The following is a 14,155-nucleotide window of genomic DNA, read 5'->3' as shown; positions in this document are numbered from 1 at the left end:
CTATATGTCTAATGTTTCTTCTTCTCTTCCTCAATGTCTTAAAATATTTAATGATTTTAGCATTATAAGTGGTTACAAAATTAATTGGGGAAAATCCGTATTAATGCCCTTGTCAGCGTCGACTAATGCTGCATTAGCGTCCTCCTCGATCCCAATTAGCTCGATCCCAATCAGCAAGACATTCAAATATCTGGGAATTCAGATTTTTTCTTCACTGCAGACTATCTCTAAAGAAAATTATAGTTCTTTATTTACTTCTATCAGGCAAGATTTACAGAGATGGGATGTTATTTTAACCTCACTGCAAGGCAGAATTTCTATCATCAAAATGAATATCCTCCCTCGACTTTTATTTCTGTTCTCCATGATCCCTTTATCTCCCCATAGAACCTTCTTCAAAGAATTAGATTCCTTGATTATCAAATTCATATGGAACAAGAAGCGACCAAGAATTAAACTTTCAACACTACAGAGAAGATCCAATAAAGGTGGTTTGTCACTTCCAAACTTCCATTTGTACTTTTGGGCATGTCAGCTGCGATCTCTTAGGGTTTGGTTAAAGGATGATTCCCAGATCGCCTGGAGGGATGTGGAAGCGTCCGCTGTGCTCCCGCTTCGGCTCCAGGATATTTTATTCACAGGTGTATTAAAGAAAGATGTGAAGGTTGGGAACACAATTGTGTGTAATTCTCTGAAAATCTGGCATGAGGTATGCAAATTCATGGGGTGTTCATTTAAGTTCACGTCTGAATCTCCGATCTGGCATAATAATAATTTACAATCAGATAACAGACCTTTTGTTTTTAAGTCATGGTCGGATCAAGGTGTACATACCCTGGGTGATATATTCAATAATCAGGGCTTGAGGTCCTTTCAAGATCTGAAAGAGTGTTACAATCTTCCTGGACATTCCTATTTTTTATATTTAAGGTTGAGAAGTGCTATGCGTGCTTACGGAGTGCCGTGGAACTGTAAATTGGACTCTCACCCTCTGATGGACTGTGTGAATTATTCACAGGCACGAGGAGCAGTGTCTTTCATTTACAACAGTCTACTCAAGCATGGCTGTGGTAGGCTCTCTATTACCACGATATGGGAAAAGGAATTCGCTCCCCGCAAACTAAATTGGGACTTGATATGGGACACTATTCCAACAATGTCTAAAAATCTTGCCCACCAACTGATACACTTTAAATTGCTTCATAAGGCATATGCTACTCCATATGTTTTGCACAAAATGAAACGGTTACCTACCCCCTTCTGTTCACTTTGTAATTCCAATTCTGTGGGTACCTATATGCATATGTTTTATGAGTGCCAGCTTATCAGTAACTTCTGGGATGAAGTGTTTTTAAGTGTATCAGAACTATGTGATAAGGTTATCATCAAGCACCCCGGTCTATGTTTGCTGAATATTGATGAGGATCTCGATCTGACGGTTAGCCAGCGCAGGATTCTACACACTGCTCTAACTGCAGCCAAAAAGATAATTTTTAAGATCTGGCATGAGCCTACGGTCCCAGCAGCCAAACTATGGCTTATAGAAATTAAATATATTGCACTACTAGAGCTCACTACAGCGAGAATCAACAAAGCTAAACCCAAGACACTTAAGGCCTGGACTGAATTTGTTACAAAAATATCTCATATAATAACTCGTTAGCTCAGATGTATTGAATTTTTCGGAGTGTTGATAAGGAGCAGTGGAAATCCTAGAGCTGTGCTAACATTAATTAACCCCCTAACTTATTCATCTATTTTCACTGTTATATTTTTTATTTATTTATTTTTTTCTCTCTTAGCAAACCCTGGTCTTGTATATAGTTAATGGTGGTCTCATGTGGACCTTGTTCAATCTTGCAATTAATCAATAAATAAATAATCATAAAAAAAAATAATAATCGATTAAAGAAATTAGGGCTGCCCCCTAATGGTCGACTAATTGTTAGTGGTTTAGAAGAGGCGCAGTCAAAACATGTCAGACAAAAATTTTATTAGTCAAAAAAAAAAAAAAAAAAAACTGGTTGAGAAGTCACGCAGTCATGAGGGACAGATTGTTAATGGCGGGTCCTTGTGGTAATTATAGTATGTCGGGCAAGAAACCCAAACATTTGCCTATGTGAGTAGTAGCAACTTTACATGGCTGCTCACTCTAACCTAGATAAATGTGTGCTGCTATCCAAGTTTTTTATGTGGAGCATATAACACGTTTACTGCATGACATGGAGGCGCCAGCGCGATCACTTGCATTTAACTTAAATACTCCATCATTTTTGGTCTTAAATCAAGAGTAGCCTAATACATCATTCAAAACTGACATTTTATTTGTGTGAACTCACAATAACAACTTAACGTTGTGCTTTTGCAAAATAAAGAAAACAAACAGGATGCGCTTTCTGCCGTCTCGGTCTCTGTGAACTTGAGCGTGTCAAAAAGTACATCTATGGAAAGCTTGAAATGTCTATTTTTAAATTAACCGATTCAAATAGAAAACAAATATGCATGTGCATCCGGTTTGTAGACTGCATAAAATATCTCAGCTGAGTCTGTAAGGTTTGTGAAATGAAATGTTTATTAGATATTCCTAGATTAGTTTAAATCATATAAATACACATTTGCTGAATGCTGACAGTAAATGAGAAAGTATTATAGTGTATGCCTATTACTAATTATATTATTACTAGTAGTAAACACTATAATAATTTTTCGTATAAAACTTACTTTCTTTGTTTAAAAGTTCTATCTAATAACGTATTAGACAGAGCTGTTAAACAGAGACCGTAAACTAATGAAGATGGAGAATGGGAGCCCTGTGTGCTCAGGCGCTGGCGTTCTCAGAGCTGTCAAAATAAAAGTCCTGCTTCCAAGACATCAGCTAAAGAGAACAACGACCACTAGTGAATAGTGAATGAGTATTTCAATTTTGAATAAAAGCTCATATTGACAGCAATGTTCTGACTTCAGTGAATGTGACACGCATGCGCATCAAACAGACAAAGCACAATAGAAAATGACCAGTTTAAATTTTAACCCCCTTTTTTTTGCACATAATTGCACATAGCCAACATAGATACATTCAATATGTATTCAATACATTCATACAATAACAATTTTGTAAATAATATTTTTTTTATATTATCTTATAATTATAATATATCTTAAATGCTTAGATTATTCAAATAATCGTTAGTTGTAGCCCTACTTTTATGGTGCTTTCTGTTCCTGTAGCGTGCTAAACAGCCAAAACACAACATATAAATGTATTTTTTAGTGAACTGTCTTTGAGCTTAAAGGAGACATATCATGCTTTTAAATCGTTCCTTTTTACATATAAATCATACATTTGTAGTCTATATAAAGCGGAACTGCAATGCTTGGGTCTGAATTCCTCATTATTATAGCTCCACAGGACCCTTTTCTACCCCTTTTCTGATGTGCGTCTGAGAGCAACTCGTTTTGGTGCGGTCTCTTTAAAGGTGCTATAAGCGATCTCGGTTGGCGTAACCCTTTTGTTGATGTTTGAATTATTATCAAACAAAACGGAGGCTAGCTAGACCCTCCCTCCTCCTCATCCGCGCACTAACCCCCGAACCCCACCCCCACATCATTCTTGTCGGTTATTGGCTGGAACAGTTTGTTATGTTTCGTGGTGCGGGTCGCTCTGTTTGTTGCTCAGTTTGTTTTTGCTGCAGTTTGTGGAGCGTGGGCTGTCTGCAGAGACCGTGTTTTTTTACAGTGTGTTCAGGGGACAGGCAGCTAGCGGATAGTGAGGAGATGTTTGCGGTATGTGAAAAAAAAATGTTTTAGCCTAAAAAACGCGTGAGATCGCTTATAGCACCTTTAAATACAATTGAAACACTTCATACCCCGCCCCCTCTCCAGGTTGTAGCGGTGACACTCGGTTCAACTCCACCCCGTTCGGCCATTTTTGTAGTTTGATAGCAGAGATACGATTATCTAGCGGCACAGAAACGTTTTATTCACACGTTATTAACAAAATGTCAACAACGGAAGACTTGTCCATTCAGCCTTACATGTTTGAGCCAGAGTCGGAGCCGGAGCGAGATGAAGATGACGAACCTGCAGAACAACGTCTTCATATGGATGAATCGCAATGGTGTGTTACTGTATTTACACATGAAACTTTGGTCTTCCGACCTTTTACCACCGTGTCGATTTATTTTGATTAATATGTGCGAGGGAGAGAGGGCAAGACAGCGTCTAGTTTGGAGACGGTGAAGTCTTGTTTACACTTTCGCCTGGCTCCGAAGAGAGAGAGTGCGCTCGCGCGCGCGACCGGGTCTCTCTCTCTCTGCTCATTCTTTCAGTTAAACATGCGCCCTTGTCACAAGCGCGGCAGTTCATCTACATTAGACGGTGTAATGAAGCGTGTGGGTTACTACATCCAACAACCGAACATTTTAACTTACCCTCTCGTAACTTCTGCATCCTTTAGCTTGGACTACAAAATTGCAGCGAGAAATAAAAATGGCGGATTGCTCGAAGTGGTGGGCCGGAAGTCAATGTCCTTATTTGGCAGTTCCGCTGCAAATACTGTGACGTAATAGTTCAAAAAACGTCATAGATAACAGAAAAATCGGAACAGGTTGAAAAATATGACCAAAACAGAATATAAAGATATCAACGAAGCACCTGAAGAGAATAATTTCAACTTTTCTGTACTTCTAAACACTCCAAATATGCAAAAAAAAATTTATTTAAGGGCTAAAAAAGTGGATTTAGCATGATATGTCCCCTTTAAATTCCAAGACCACTGCAAAGTAGTGCTTCACAAAGACATCCGCATCCTTCAAAATAATACCTCATCCAGAGTTGGCACTACCCTCGGTCTCTTGCTGTGGCACAACGGCAGCATGTGAATTCTCAGAACAGCTTTTGCGTGCCACTGATGGCTTCATTGTTTCATTTAAACAAGATGTGGATGAGAGACAGCTGCTGTCTCCCCTGGATGGATTTTACCTCCGTTTGTGCTTGGACACTTGGTCAACTTCAGCCTGCCAACTCTATAAACACAATTATCAAACCATCGGCACAGATAGCCTGTCCACTCTATTTGTTTCCATTCACGCTTCCTGGCTTTTAGCAGCCACAGCTGAACGAAAGACTACCATCTCCCAAAAGACTCCAAAAACACCCATTAATGCCAGCCATGCACACAACACACTCAATATTAGGGCTGGGCAATATAATTTTTCTAGCTGCTGTATGTCTAGCTTTTGTTGACTTTGTCTAAATATTCAATATTTACGTATTGTTTAAAATAGGGCTGTGCAATATGACAATATATGGACGATATAAAAAGTCTATTGTTTCATATTATGCTCTATCGTTTATATCGTGGTGTCACAAAAAACACTGTTTACGACAAAACTTTTTTATCATTTGGATGACTGCAATCTTACACGCCAGCCACGGCGATGCAGGCAGAAACGTGAATAACATGGCAAGTGAAGGGGAGAAAGAGCCGAGAGGCTCCGAGCAGGAGAAGGACCAGCCGGGACAAACCAAGGAGCTCGTTCCTAAACGAGGGGCTACCTCTGTAGCATGGACATGGTTTGGTTAACTTTCTATATGTTTGGTTGACTATTTATTTTGATAATGAACATGCTGCGATGTCAAGTTAGCAATGCTAGAACGTGTGCGCGTGTGTGAGGCGTCGGCGCGACCACAGGAATTTTTGTCCTTCCGAGGAACCTGTTACTCCGAAATTAATGTCATACGGATAGAAGCAAAAAATTATTAAAAACTGTAAAGCTTTCGTAAAATACCGAAAACAAGCACGATGCCGTTTTCTGCCGTCTCGGTTTCCTTTCCGTGAACTTTGGACGACCGTCGCATGAACCGAGGTCAGCTAAATTTTTCCTTTCAGTTTGTTAATCCGTAATTATTTAAGTGATTATATTTTGTGTATAGGCCTATATATTAGTTTTATACATTTATACAGAAGCGCTTTAAGTGTGTGATGTGACGTTGTGTGAATCAATGTTCTACACTATCCTGCAATTTTCGCTGGTTTCAAAAAACTAAAAGTTGCATATTACCTGCTATTAATTTTCACTGAAATGTAGGCCTAATTGTTTAATATTTGGTGACATATACAGTATATCCTCGGGAAAACTAACGCCAGCGCATTGCCATTGCGACTTACCTATGATGACTTGACATCTGAGCGTGGGCATTTCACTCACGTAACACGTTGATATTGGCTATGCGTCAATATCACATTTGCACAGTATGTACTATTTGAATTCGTGATTGGTTGACTGCCAAATTAAATGATTTAACAGAACAATAAAATAACGTTAATAACCAGTTAATGGCCATTTCAAATAAGTGTGTTTGCTCAGAACGATTAAATTTGATTTTGTTTCCGTTTCTGGTTATGTTCCAGTCAAAATTTCGTTCGTTTGTTTTTGTTCATTGAACAGATTCGGAACCCTGATTGCTGCTACATTTGGCATTTTATATATCAATATTATATGTTGGGCCTGTAATCATTTGTTTTTGAAAACTGTTTCATATTTCATTCATATTTTATATTTCTACATTCTTAATCAAACATTTGCCCAGAAGTTTTTTTTCTGGAAATTTGCATTGTTTATTATATTTTATATTTATGTATTGCTTAAAATATATTATATATATATAAAGCTTGCTTTAACGTCACTATTTAATGGCCCGTTAATGTTAATTAATGGCCCGGTTTCACAGACAAGGCTTAGATTAAGCCAGGATTAGGCCTTAGTCCAATTAGGACATTTAAGTAGCTTTTATAACCATGCCTTAGAAAAAAAAACATTACTGGGGTGCATCTTGAGACAAAACAAGTTGCCTTCAGATAAAACAGCTCAAACATGGCATTTAGTCTGGGACTGTGAAACTGGGGGAATGTGTTATTGTCGCATTAAACTCAACTCAACTAGCCCTAAACTTAACACAGCATGAGTTGCAGTCTGAACACGTTTTTTCCGCCCCCTTTTGATTGACAGGATATAATCATGCAATTTTTGGCCGATAGATCAGTGCATATTTATATATATATATATATATGAACTGATGATTAGATGATATATGGATAATTTAATGATTCATAAATAAGTGTAAAAAATTACATAAACATAATATATTTGCCAAATAAATTTGTTGTATAGTTAGCTGTAAATAAAACCAAATGTGCATGTTAGACATTTTAGCAACGAAAGTGACCGTGCATTTATTTATCAGAAGTAGAGAGAGTAAGAAACTGAATGTGAAAAGATAAGAAGAAGAGAACAGGAAATGAGTGGGAGAGAGTGAGACAGATTTGATGTGGAAGATAAGGGTAGAGGCTGTGGATAAATGTCTCTATTGAACTATATGAGGTACTTAAGGCAGAATATAGCGGCTAAAAAGGGGTTAGAGCATATGTATCATTCACAGGTTAATGGGGAGAATGACAGAAGTGATGAGTCATTCTGTGAAATGGGCTTTTGGCTCAGGACAAAAGAGATCTGACATACATACATTTGAGAAGGACTGATGAGAGAGGCAGACATGGAATCGCCCTCTCATTTAGAAACCCCAAATGCATTATCCATAAATTAAGACCAGTCGCACACGACACTGCTTCAATTTTTATTTTATTTTTACGTTTTAAAAGCCCTTGATATTGTTCTTTATTGCAATATTTCCTATGGAACAGGATGTTTAGGCAGGACATATCGAAACGGGCAGGCCATTAACAATCCAGAAAGCATCTGATTGGACAAAAATCTGTGTAGTACAAGATGGGTCACTGTGATTTTGCCAAGTAAGACATGTTCCTCTATCAACATATTTTGTTGATCCTGGAATAACATTCCTGTCCCAAAATTTAGTCCTTACCCTATCCCTACCCATAAACCTAACACTACCCATAACTTTTCCTTAAAATCAGAGGGAAATGATAGGTGAATAACACTGATGTTGAAGCACCTCACCCTGGTTCTAAGCCTAAACTTGACATAAACTGTAAACTTGTCCCTCAAATCTGATTGGTTGATTGGAAAGTTGTTCCAGGATCAACAAAGATGTTGATCCAGGAACATGTGGTACTTGGTGAAATCACGTTCACCGTACAGGATGAGTCATCAAAATGTTTGATGTCAATCTAATCTGACTGCAAATTTTTAATGTGCATGTCTATATATGAAGAGTTCAGATGCAAAAGCCTCTACGTGCCATCTGAAATTTTCTTCTTGACTTGAATGATCATTTTAATCAAGCTTGTATATTTAAGTTCAGTAATTTCACATAAATAGCAATGAAAATGACCTATTAATTGTCATTTAAGTGAAACTACAGAACTTAAATATACGAGCTTGATAAAAATGATCATTCTAGAAGAAAATTTCAGATGGCACTTAGAGGCTTTTGCATCTGAACTCTTCATATATACACTCACATACATACACACACACATAGAGCATACTTTATGACATGGTTAGTTCAGGTTGTAAAATATCATTGTGATGTGTGGCTCCCCAAAAGCTTAATATTTGATATTTGTGAACTTGTAAAAAAATATATATATATATATATATATATATATATATATATTGAAAAATATATTTCATAACGTTGAAAAAATAATGATTCAAGGTGTAATATTAATTTCTACTTGATGGTTGCACTATTAAATGCTTAGATCAATTTCACACGATCTCCTTCTGGGTTGGTCTACAAATTGACATCACGACTTAACAGCTCTATTATGTGAGACAATGGGAAAGAGAGAGACTCAAAGATAAAAAAAAAAAAGAGTAAAGTAATAAAGAAAGAAAGTATGGCCGGCAACAGTCATGTGCTCATCGCGGTTGAAGTGAAACAGTCTTGTACTTATAGGACAATTAATATTTCTATAGCTACATCAATCTTTCAGTGAGATTGATTTCAGGATAACTGGTGTGGATTGTGAATGTCACAGCAGGAAGTCATGGAATGAAATCGATAGGAGGTCAGGTGACCCTGTCTGTACTCCCAGACAGACTGCTGATGCGACGCAGACTGGTTGGAGCTTCAAAGTAGATTGCAGCTCAGCTACATCAAGATTCTGGTCCCACAGCACACGAGGGGTCCGGTCAAGTCACTCCGAAAGCTCACTTTCATCGATGACCAGATTGATTCCACAAGACAATTACATTTTTCTTCAGTAAGAGTAATCTTACCCTTTTAGGGATGGGACACTATGGGATCACAACAGAAATACCAGACACTTTGAAAACTTTCCATGAAGAGTGATAGATGACAACTTTCTAGTGGTCAACTGATATGGGGTCTTCAATGATCGATGCCATAGCGCAGGGGTCGGCAAGTAACTTTGGCCGTGGGCCAATATTTTTTTTAACCAGTAGATGGCGGGCCAGCTACACAGAGTAGGCCTATGGATACAAATTAAATACTCTTATATAGGCCTATAATCGCGGAATATGATGGGTCCGTCACCGTCCGTGGATCATTCGTTCAATCGTTTTTTCAAATTAAAACCAAAAATAAAAAGATGAAAAACGACTTGTTTTTCCATCATTTATTTCCTGAACTAAAATGAAAAAACGAATAACGACGGGTTTTCTGATTTTCTGATTGTGCTCAGATCAAAAATAGAAAACATTAATTACTGGATTAGACAAATTTTATTTAACTTTGAATTTAACACCTTAGGCATCTATATCAAGGAACTCATTTTAAACAGATCAAGTACTATTGTGGTAAGAGATTACAGCCATTTTAATAAAGGTGTGAATAGCAATCATGCCTCATTCGCTTACAGTCCGACTTTTGAACTTTATTCCTTTTTTTTATTATTATTTCTTCGGGACACACACATACTAAGGTTTAAGGAGGTCTGCGCGGGACTGTTTTTTTTCATCCCGCTCCCACAAGGTTCTATTCAGCAACCGCTTAAAATACACTCGGTGTTCACCCGCTTTATTTCCCGACCTGACGGGTCCGCAAAATTTAGATCTCGTTTCCATAATCTCACATTCAAATGTCTCTAACGGAAAGAAGGAGATTAAGTAGCCTATAATAATTATAAATGCTATACAAAAATTGTGTTCGTGTCAATATAAATATTAGGCCTAGGCTATTTTAACATTGTACTGTCAGCAGAGAAAAAAAATGCCACAGAAAAAATGTATGAAATATAAATAACATAAATTAAATAGGACAAAGCCTATCACTCAAATTTCTAAGCAACATAAACGAAAATCATATTGCCCTACTGACAAATGAAGTAGGCTATTTTCTGCCGAACTATTTCAAACATCCTTGCAAAAAAAGAATGTTGTTGACTGACAATGGTTTCAGTACCAAACAGCTCCTCAGAGCTAGGTGTACAGGTGGTCAGAATTAAGTGCGGATACGCTGTCAAAAGATGTCGGGAGTGGGCTATTGTCAGTCAGACCGCCCGCTCCGTCCAAAGTACACCAGAGTTCTGACCGCTACCGTCTTTTGATGCGCGAATGGACACAAAGTGGTCAAGCGTATAACTAGACGCGGCAGACGCGAATTTTACGCGCTATTCGCGTCCGGTGTGAACGCACAGTTATACTTTAAAATGTAATCCAGCGCCGCATGATTCCCTATGGGCGTTTCACACAGTATGCGGCGGTGAAATCGCCGCGCGACTACGGCTTTTCTCAAGTAGTGGAAGAGTTTTGTGCAGCATTTAGGACTTCCAAAATAATCCGGAGGGCCAGAAAATATTGCTGGCGGGCCAGTTTTGGCCCGCGGACCGCCAGTTGTCGTTCCCTGCCATAGCGGATGGCTGCTATAATACTGCTATATTACTGGGTATGATCCTTAAAAACATAATACTCTGAAAGTGGTAATCCTGCTTCAAAATTTGGTTACACCATGTCTACACCGGACATGACAGCTGTCGCGTCGCAATAGTTTGAGACTGTCTACACAGCGACCATTGCAAATCCAGTCAGAAGTAGTGTGAGTGCTTGAAGTATGTTATAAATAAAACAGGGCATTATTTTAATGTCGGGAATTTGTCATGTCGCGCCACATCTAGTGTAGACAGCATCACTGATTATAATGGGTTATAATGCGTCGGTCGGAATAAGAGGCCCTCTACCGAGGGCTATCCAGAACTAGGGCTGTGACGGTATGGGATTTTTTCTTACCGCAGTGAAGAAGCAACAAATCTCGCGGTTCTATTGTTCGTTCTATTGACAGGTGCAATATTTGAAAATCGATATTATTTTTTTTAATTACATTTATATCTGCATTTATGTCAAAACCTAGAGACTTTCAAACATTATTTATTAATATGTATTCGTGTCAAAATGACATATAAACATCTTTTCCTATTCTATTTGCCTGGAAACGCTTCCAACACGTTTACGTGTCGCATGAAAAATAGGCGTCGGTTCTATTTCTAGCATGCACGTGTTTTCCGCGCGGCTCAAGCCGCGCCTGAGGCGCGCGTGTCACGCAGGCAGTGGGAGCCGACATAAAAATGGACACGCCACGCAGCCAGTGTGTCGCCGGCCTAAGGTAGGTGTGCTGCACCCAAGTCCGGTAAACGCCACAGGATGGTTAATTCTAAGATGTGATCTTAAATTCGTGGTATTTCCTCGCGAGACGGATACTTTTGTACGACAAATGCGGCATACTGCCTTGTCAAAATTCACCGGCTGCCCCTTGTCACCTGCCTCAAAGCCAAAATGTGCCCAAAAGGGCGACACAGTATTTGGCTTAGACACTAGATTCGTGGCCATTTTTTTAATAATCATTCGGCTAGCGCTGTCAACCGTTATTGCCTATACCACATAAGAGAAGTATCGCTACTTGCAATTAAAATCTAACTCCAATTGTTTACGTTATGCTTTTGTCTTTTATGCCTGTGTTTGTGTGTATTTAATTGAACATTATCTGTAAACATCACAAGTACTGAAACCTAGCAGTTAATTAATAATAATCAGACACACACAAAAAATAAATCCCCCATATGTTTAATGGACTGATCCCTCCCTTGCGCAAGAAGCATTTTTTTTCTCTCCAGAAGCCCTTGAACATAGGACTCACGGAAATACAGTAAATTATAAGCAAAGATTAATGTGTTTATAGTTCATATCACACACCATATGCACTCCTGTAACTTTCAGCAAAAAAAAAAAAAAAGTGCGGTGATGACCTCACACCGCAGTAGGCATCTCATTACCGCGATATTGCTGTGATGCGGTTATCGTCACAACCCTATCCAGAACCACTGCCAGGCATCACAGAGGAGTTCACCCAGCTGGTGGAGGACCGAATGGTAGTGCGTTTTGGGAAGTGGGCAGATATTTTTTTCTTTTCTTTCCTCTCTCCCCACTCTCGTCTCTGTCTCTCCTTATCCTTTCGTCTCCTTTTCTCTCACCTCGTCTGTCCTTACCCCCAGGTGCAGCGGGCGCCGTGACTGTAGAGCGCAGTCTCGAGGGTTAGGGTTAGGGTCTTCATAATTATTTATGTGGCGAAATGATGTATAATAAGTGGTGTGGCTGTATACCGTATCTCTTAAATGTCCGTCTAGTCTGAACTTGCCGCGCTAGCAACTGCTCTCCCCGTGGAAGCTTTGCGTTTAAAGACCTAATAAAAAATTTCAACTCAGATAAATATTTCTCAATTATTTTCAATTAATTGAAAATAATGCTTCGCGCCTTCGGGTCGGGGTCCTCATCACCCTGTCGGGGGTTTATTCTGAGATAACAACCGGGTGAATGTACATTATCCCTTACGTAACATACCGCTGGAAGGCGCGATGCACCAATCAGAATCAAGCATTCCACAGAGCCGTGTAATAATTAGATATAAAAACACTTAATTCATGATTAAGTAGTATCGTATTTAATGGAATTTTTTTTTTACCGTTAGTTACGTGAGGCAAAAAAGGATAAACTGAAATTCAAGGCATTTCAACACAACCTTTGCTCACGTATTTGAAAGCTGCATTGAGGGTAAACATCATATTGTGCGACTTAAGTGACGACCTACTAGGTTCGTTCTAGCTTAAGAACAAATGGTTCAACCGACTAAAGTACAGAGTTAGATACAATCTAGCTAGTAGTTACTAAGCCTCTAGTGTAGTTTTGTCAAATTACCAGGTCAGTACTGAAAATGTGACGATACCAGCATTTTTGTAGTACCGGGTATATTCGGTACCCACTAATAGGCAGCTGCTTTAAGTCGCTTCCATGTTTTTATCTAAGCGCGGGGCTCCAGACTAACTTTTTTACTTGGAGCACTGTCTGTAGCCGATATATACCACGATATAGTAGATATATATATAGTGTCTGTGTATATTAAACTGCAAAAAGACTATTTCAATATTAACCCTGCATGTTATGCTTGTCTCTGTGTGAATCAATGGCGCAGATGCGCGGTTTCATTTACCTCACACACACACACACTGAAGCACGAGTGACGCTCGCAATGTTTTCAGTCTCTGCTGCCTCACGATATGATGACACGATGAAATTCATCTCCAGAGCCACTCTGAGAGTCACTTCATGAGCATTTTACCGTTTAATTTGAGAAAAAAAACTATCGCCATATCATACACACACATACTCAAAGGTCTTCACGGCAACCCGTCAAAATAAAAGTTTGGTTTAACTTGAAGAAATTGACAGAAATAATTATATTAGGCTACTGTACAGTAGATTTAGCTACGTCTCCATGGGATTTTTTTTATAAGCAATATTTACGTTTAAACAGCATGTAGCCTTTAATGCTTATATGTATTATTTACTTATGATTACCGTCATAAATAATAAAGTCATTGAATTGAATTTTTTCAAATAGTTAAATAAAATAGAAAAATTGTTCCAACAGATTTTGCTGTCGTACCGAAATTGGTACCGAGAACCGTAAAATCTGAATGGTATCGGTACCGACTACTGGAATTTTGGTACCGTGATTAGGGCTGGGACGGTTACCGCATTACCGCAATACCGCGGTCACGTGACGCCTACCGCGGGTCTGAGCTCCTCACCGTCATCACCGCAAAAAAAAAATAATTAAAAAAAAAAAAAAATAATAAACACTGGCCTTCACATGTGTTCACGTTGTGTCTAATGACATGGATTCATTGATTCTAATGACATGGATTGTGTCTAATAAC

At 38.7% G+C, this 14,155-nt stretch overlaps 1 protein-coding gene across 8 annotated transcripts in view; it reads right to left on the bottom strand.

Annotated features, from left to right (window-relative positions):
• The window catches only part of arhgap42b (Rho GTPase activating protein 42b), a 137,116-nt gene that overhangs the window by 86,126 nt on the left and 36,835 nt on the right, over window positions 1-14,155 (bottom strand). The gene's annotated exons all lie outside the window — the stretch shown is intronic.

The sequence above is a fragment of the Rutilus rutilus genome, assembly GCF_951802725.1.
Source record: "Rutilus rutilus genome assembly, chromosome: 5".
Taxonomy (NCBI): domain Eukaryota; kingdom Metazoa; phylum Chordata; class Actinopteri; order Cypriniformes; family Leuciscidae; genus Rutilus; species Rutilus rutilus.
This window is presented reverse-complemented; position numbering and strand designations above follow the sequence as displayed.